Source organism: Solanum dulcamara, chromosome 6 (genome assembly GCF_947179165.1).
Source record: "Solanum dulcamara chromosome 6, daSolDulc1.2, whole genome shotgun sequence".
Classification (NCBI taxonomy): Eukaryota; Viridiplantae; Streptophyta; class Magnoliopsida; order Solanales; family Solanaceae; genus Solanum; species Solanum dulcamara.
Genome location: NC_077242.1, coordinates 45,533,088 through 45,540,999, shown reverse-complemented (window position 1 = coordinate 45,540,999; position 7,912 = coordinate 45,533,088). Strand labels below are relative to the sequence as shown.

Here is a 7,912-nt window from a genome sequence, read left to right as displayed (position 1 = left end):
ACATATTTTGGGGATCCACCAGCTTAGGATTCCACTCAGCGAGTTAGGAGAAACTCTATTGTATCGAAGCCTAGTTTTTGGTAATGATCCTATGATGTAGTGCCCTATATTGCCATATATTACTGTTAATACTCTTAGAGGTTTGTAGACATGTATATGGTTGCGTATATATGTGTGTTTAGCTGTGTCTCCATGACTTATGTTTTGGGACATTCCCTTTGTTGAGGCAGCCTTATCGGCTCGCGTATGTGTTTATAATGAGATGACCCCACATACTATGATAGCCTCGTCGGATTATGTGTGATAGTGACATGTGATAGGTTTAATTATAGTTAACAAGAGTATACACGAGTATCCAGCTTGGATACCTGTCACGACCTACGGGGTTAGGTTGTGACAGCATTGTTGCTCTCCAATTGGTTGGTTTGAGTTTACGAGGCCCAGGCCGCACTGTACAGACTTGATTTTGGATACCTTAGATCATGTGAAGGTGATTCTGGATAGTCCTAGGACAACTTAGAGTAGACACCAGAGTTATGCGGATCATAGTTGCGGCCATTGAGATTTTCCATTGGTGACAAAGTATTCTTCCGTGTATCGCCCATGAAGGGAGTGATAAGATTTAGGAGGTGGGGAAATATCTGCCCCAAGTATATTGGTCTTTTTGAGATATTAAGGACAGTTAGTGAGGTTGTATATGAGTTAGCTTTTGCCCCAACATTTTCAGCTATTCACCCAGTTTTTTATGTTTCGATGCTGCACTGGTATATTCCAAATAAGTCCCATGTAATGCAGTATGACACGGTTAACTTGGCTGATTGTTTGAGCTATATTGAGGAGCTAGTTGCTATTTTGGCTAGAGATTTCAGACAGTTGCATTCTAGAGCCATTCATGTGGTTAAGGTCTGATGGAGGCATTGTCCATTCAAGGAGGCCACCTGGGAGACCAAGCATGAGATGCAGGAATAGTTCCCCAGCCTATTTGAGCCTTCAGATACTTCTTGACCCTTACTTTTGCGGATAAAAGTTCTTTCAGTAATAGATGTTGAATGACCCTCTAGGTCATTTTTGAATTAAAGCATTCATTCTTTTGTTTAGAGCATTTCTGTAGAGACCCCAAGTCATTTATGACATGCTGGCACTAACTGTTCGATCGCTTGGTCGTTCATTTGGGTTTTAGGCCCGTTTCCCTATTTTAGAGCTTTTATAACTTAAATAATTGACTTTGGTCATAATTTTAGGAAAACAACCTTAGAACAGAATTCTGATGGTTCCATCAGCTCCAGAATGGCCAAATAAGGCTAGTAGCATAGACAAAATGCGTATTGAGGTGATTGGTATGAGTTTAGAAGCATTTGGCTCTTTTTCCTTTGAAGTTTGTCCTATAGTTGACTTTGGTCAACATTCTTGGAAAATGTGCTCGGATGAAAATTCTAACAACGAGGTTAATTCTAGAATATCGAGTTTGATCTAGAATAATCCTTCATTCGCTTCCTGAGGCTTCCACTCTAATCCAGAGGCCTATTGTGGAATTTGGCTCAAAATGGCCTTTGGGTATGGGACCCACTTTCAGTCATAACCAACTCATATGGGAATTTTGACTGCGCCATTATCTGGAATGTCAAAATTGTTGGGATAGCATATCTCATTTGCACGCACGAGATTCCAAACAAATTCCGAGTACCCTATCGGAGTATTTGAACTTGGTGAAAAACTCAGCTTTTGCTGATATGAAATGCAGCACCATTTTCTCTCCGCGATCACGGGCCCCACGCCATATTCGGGAGGTCTAGGAATTTGGTCTCCACGATCGCGGAGCCTCTCACCACATTTGCAAAGGTCAAGTTCCTTGGCCTCCGCGTTCGCGGAGCACTGTTGCCGCATTCGCGGAGCACTGTTGCCGCATTCGCGAAGGTCATTGACTTAGTATTTTAATGAAAGACCAAGTTGAATTTCAGGTCATTCCTCAAGGTTCAAACTTTGTTTTCTCCATCATCCCAATCTCAAATTAGGCGATTCCAAGGTCAAATCTCAAGGGAATTTCGTGAGATATCTAGTGGTGATCTCGAAAACATATGGGGAAGCTTTGTGTGAGGTAAGAACTCATTTTTAGTCATTCTATAGCTATTTTCAGAGTTGTGTTTTGTGGAATTTGTGAAGGTTGTAACTTGGTCAATTTAACTCCATTTTGAGTGATATTTTGTTACCCCGTACTTTGGTACCTTAGAATGCTTCTTAAGCTTGTCAAGTTTCTGGGAAGGCTCTTAAGTTTCTTAAAAGTCGTTATGTGAGTCGGATAGTTTATAATGCTATCAAATAACTCCAAGGAAAGGAGAACGAAATGATTCATAATAAGGAAGATTGAAAATAAGGTTATAAAAATTCGAAAAGAGTTGGAGGCCGAGAAATGAGTCGTAGGGATCGATTGACTCGCGTAAACTACCAACTTGGAGGTCTTACCTACTTAAGCTACTCGAGGGCATGTTGAGACTAAGTAGCAAGGAATACATAGGCTCTTAAAGTGCGACGAAATTACGAACCCACGGAAGAGAAATAAGGAAACGACGCACCTACTTGAAGCAAGTAGGTGACTCACCTACTTGACACATGGAAGCATGTGATAGGTACACATTGCATCACATGAAAGTGACATGTGGCATTAGGTGACACACCATGGGGTGGACCCCACCTGCCACGTGGCAACCATGGATTGGTTGCATAATTGAGGTGGCTGCCTAAGGGTGTGACATATGTCACCCTTAGGGGATGACATGTGTCACTATCCAAAAAGATATATATCGATGTATGGATGACTATTAAGTCATTTTTAGCCAAAAGCTTGAACAACAAATAGAGAGAAAGAGACCTCACAACAACATCCACAAATTGGAGGAAATTAAGGTAAGTTCTTCACTTTTTTTCCATGAATTAATTATCTAAGGTATTCCTTAACTACGTGGAGGTGTATATATGTATATTACGAGGCCTACGGAACCATATTTTCATTTCTACACTTGGAAAACTAAGAGAAGCTTAAAGAGAAAACGCTAGGGAACAGACCCATTTTTGAATTAAATTGCTGTTAGTAAAATGCGTATAACTCCTTGTGTGAGGCTTTGTTTTAAGTGATTCAAGATATTTTGGAAATATATTTCATAGGGATATAAATTTAATTTAGACTCTACAACCCAGTTTTGCTTTTCTCTTCTCGAAAAATGGTGGTGAAGCATGGGGGAGCTGCTGCCCAGATTTGGTTTTGGAAATCCTACACGGACAGCTGTGAGTATTTTTGTCATATATTTTCATAAAAAATTGTGGTAGGGGTAATTTAAAATTTTTTGCGACCTTGATACACATCTCTATAACTTTCATTGAGGCTACAAATCCTGATTCACTCAATTACCCCTCCGAAACTAAGCGATAATATAAGACAGTGGGCTGTCCAGATTTCACGTTATGGATAGTTTTGGCGACTTTGACAAGTTTAACATAAGGTAAGGCCTTTCCTTTTAAATTGGAGTTTATGGTGTTGTTATAGAGGGTATTATACGTTGTGTAAGTGGCTGGAAATGTGAAAATATGATAAATATGTTTGATGCCCGAAATAATCTAAATTGGAGTCGCTAGAAATGAATTGTCGTCGAAATAAAGTGTCATTCTTGTAAGTTGTTTCTGCAGGGGTGTAATGTATTTTTCCAGGGCCTAAATGCGTTCTAAAAGGGGTGTGGATGCTGGTGGTTTCAGCCACACGACCCCTCATTGCTTATAATGAAAGGCGTTACAAAATAAAGGCTAGACGCCCTATTGTTCTACCGTATTTTTGAATAAGTCTTTTGGAGTTTATGTTTTATATTGTTGGTGTGAATTGCTGCAGGTTGTTGTTATTGGTTGGATGTAGGTCTTAGGGACCTAATTGGAAATTTGGATAGGGCACATTATAGGGGAGGTGCTACCCAATTTTCATCGACGCCTTAGCGAATAACAAAACTAGTTGGGAAAACGACTAAGGAAAGAGATTCCATTAATACTAAGATGTAACCTAGGGTGCTGGAAAGTAAAAGGGGTTGATATTCATAATACTTTCATGTTGAATAGGTTCAGAGGATGGCGAGGCGAACAGGATAAGGAATAACTCAGACGAGGTATGTGAAGCTTTCTTTTGGAGTGTTTTTGGAATAAGTATGTAGAGCTATTCTGCTTTTCTTTTGGCATGTCTTAGAGATAAGTTATAAATGATATGTATATTATATTTGGGATTCAATCCATTCGTAAATCCCTGAGTATGAGTCGAGACTCTTGTTTACTTCTTGATATTAGAACTTCTGCAATAGCTGAGTCATTGCCTTTTAGTCTTCTATGTGATTAAAACTAGTACATGTAAAGCCTATTTCTTCTTTCCTTTGGAATGGCTTAATATTAAGTGAAATGGTATATGATATAGGTTTAGAGGTAATTCCATTTATGAGCTCTGATTGTAATTCGTGACTTGTAGTCACTCCTGAACATTAAAAGTCTGAAAGTAGTCAAACTACTATTCTTGAGCCTGCTATATAATGAATAGTAAGTAGAGGTACCAACTCCTCTTTTTAGAGGCTCTGAAATGATAAATGCTATTGATTGCATGAGTTGAGTCTTTGACTAGATAAATTGTGTTTCTGATTGCATAGACTATATTTCTGATTGCATAAATTGTGTGGCATTATTCTGATTAATGTTTGTGATCCTTGAAGCCCCAACTGATGTAAGCCCTAATGACATCTAAAGGGATACCTCGGATAATTACTCCCCCTAGTCTTCAAGTGACAAGTCACTTGACAGTTTCATCAAGTCTTAGATAATAACTTAATTGCATATAGTTTCTCACTACTCTACTCGTGTATACTATAACCCATCCTTCCTCGAGTCTCATGATGGGCCGGGAATGTTATCGTGCACAGTTCTACTACTTCTTTCACTGCATCTCGGGCCAGATGTGTATAGTTCCACGTACGAGGAGACGATGCCGTACGTGAGGTATGATATATGTTATATGTTATGATGATACGATTATTCACCGAGTCCCGGGCTGACTATAATGTGATAGTATATGTGGATGAATAAGGAAGGAACACCGAGTCCCTCCTTAGAGGGCCGGGTACAGTATGTATATTATGATGGTATGCTATAGACGTACACCACTCCATTCACCGAGTCCCTCACTAAAGGGGCCGAATACTTTATGTAGGCATGCATATGAGATTAGAGTGATACATTTGCGACCCCGAGCCCCGTAGTGAACCGGATGTAATACAATGACATACATGATAAGATTGTACCGTATACCATGATATGATACCGTATACGATGATATGATGAAATGAAATACATGATGATACGATGACATGTGAATATGAGAAAATGATTATGGCACCGAGTTCACTAGAAGGCCGGGCACAACATATGATGATGTGTATGATTTACGTGTCCTAAGGTGCAGGTACAGTAATTCATTAAGTTGTTATACTTGTCCCCTGCATCCCTATTTCAGTTATGGTCTCAGTTACGATGTGTTATGCTTTACATACTCAGTACATATATCGTATTGACCCCCCTTTCCTCGGGGGGCTGCATTTCATGCCCGCATGTACAAATTTTCATTTTGGAGATTCGTCAGCTTAGGAGTTCCTCTCAGCTATGTCGGAAGAGCTTCACTGTTCTGCAGCCTAATTTTTGATACTGGTCACTAAATGTATATATATTTGTACATTCAGGGGTACGACGGGGGCCCTGTCCCACCATATGTTACTGTTGCTATTCCTAGAGGTCTGTAGACATATGAATGTGGGTTGTTTATAAGTTGTTTCGACTGTGGCTATACGGCATGTTGTAAATATGTTTATGTTATGGCAGCCTCGTCGGCGCGTTCCCTTTCATGATATGATATGAATGAAAGAGGCTATAGGTACATGAAAAAGTTTTAAACTATTGAGGTTTTTGTGTATAGTATCACCTCACACACGGTTCAAATTAAGTGTAGCTGATAAATACACATAAGAGGGTCCAGGTCGGACCCCAGGCGTGACCTACGGGGTTAGGTCGTGACAGAAGTGGTATCAGAGTAGTTCATCCTTGGAATGTCTACAGACCGTGTCTAGTAGAGTCTTGTTTATCGGTGTGTTGTGCACCACATCTATAGACATGAGGCTACAAGACATTTAGGATGTTACTTTCTTTCATATCTAAGATCGTGCGATAGAGCCGAGTCATAGGAAATGAAATTTCTCATACTAACCTGCGATTTTAGTAGGTGGACAATGCCGATAGAAGAACGTAACTGATAATATTGGATGTTACGAAGCACGCAGGTAAGCAAAGGTACGAAGGATCTATGTCAGGTAAGGTGTTGAAATACAGTTGATATATAAAGTTGGAAAATGAAAGGAAATTTTTACAGGAAAGTCTAAACAGGTGCAGTTCGAGTTGGACATACGAGGTAAGTCCATCAGTTTATACTATTATTGATATTGGGTGCCCTGTGAGGCTGCAATATGACATGATATGATACATATATATGTATCTTTATGCGTATTGCCCCTGTGAGGCATTGTTGGCATTTTCTGCATGCAGGTGTTGAGATAGTAAGAAATACAGAGGAAACTCTACCCAAATTTTCCTTGAAATAAAAGGAAAATGATTTGGGAAAGACTGGTAGTTCTGGATAGAACGATATATTAAGGATAAGACTAACTAAGAAGGATAAGTAACCCACAGTAGGAATCGTGAAAAAAGTGAAGAAGTGTTATACTATGGGGTAGAATGCGAACAGGATATAATGTGAAAATAATGAGGATAGTTATGAAAATAGGTAAAGCCTTGTGAGGAAGTGGCTAAAGATAGGATGTGGTCCGTGTAATAAGAATATAAGGGTAACTTGGGTGGTGCAACTTGGCCTACTAGATCACCTGCTGGGTCATCGTCTTCTTCGATAGATATGCACCCCACGGGAGAGGGTGCAATCATACCAGTACTAATGTACCGGATCCCATCAGAACTCCGAAGTTAAGCATGCTTGGGCAAGAGTAATATTGGGATGGGTAACCCCCTGGAAAACCTGTGTGGCTGTGATATGAGATGATATGCATGTATATATACGTTGGCCGTGCATGGCATTGTTGATATAAAGAAGTATTGTGGATACGTAACTCCACCGTGAAAGATGATAAGACCCTTTGAGATAGGGGATGTAGCTTTGTAAAACAACTAGTGCATTGTGAATTCATTAAAGGGACAAGTGGTACCCACTGGGATAAGGCTAGGACTAGGACAAAGCTTGGGACACCGAGCGTCGGAAGGTAAGTACTGTCTATTTGAGAATTGGAAACGACTATAAGCCCTAGCTAGTTGTTGATCAAAATAAATGGAAAGTGGCTTCGAATAAATTGCTACGTGACTCGAGTACCCATAATTAGACTGGATTAGCACCTCATGATTGTGTTAAGTTGTCGTACCTAGGCAACCAAAGGTATGGAAGATATAAAGGAAGGCATAGATATGGTGCAGTATACCGAATGTGTTGGAAAAGAATCATACGTATTGGAAAATTGGGAATAAGGGAGTAAGGTAGAACACAACAGATAGTGACATGGGTACACCCTAAAGGGGGAAGTGGCTTCAAGTGAGATCCCATACTGGCACGAGTTAATAAGATCTAAAGGCCAGCAATAAACGGATAGAAGCCATCATACCAGAGACAGTGCAAAGAATTAATAGTAAGGACTTGAATAGTATGACATCAAAGAATAGGTGCATACAAAGGGGATGAATACAACAAGAGAATTATGATAAGAACTTAAACATACTGTAAGGAATAGCCAGGCTATACTCGACTGAAGGTAAGGTGTTGGTAACAAAGTTACTGACTACTAGTATTGTG

The 7,912-nt window shown here is 39.9% G+C and overlaps 1 pseudogene; it reads left to right on the top strand.

The window, feature by feature from the left end:
- Positions 1 to 6,987: 6,987 nt before the first annotated feature.
- On the top strand, positions 6,988 to 7,107 carry LOC129893585 (5S ribosomal RNA; annotated as a pseudogene).
- The last annotated feature ends 805 nt before the right edge of the window (positions 7,108 to 7,912 follow it).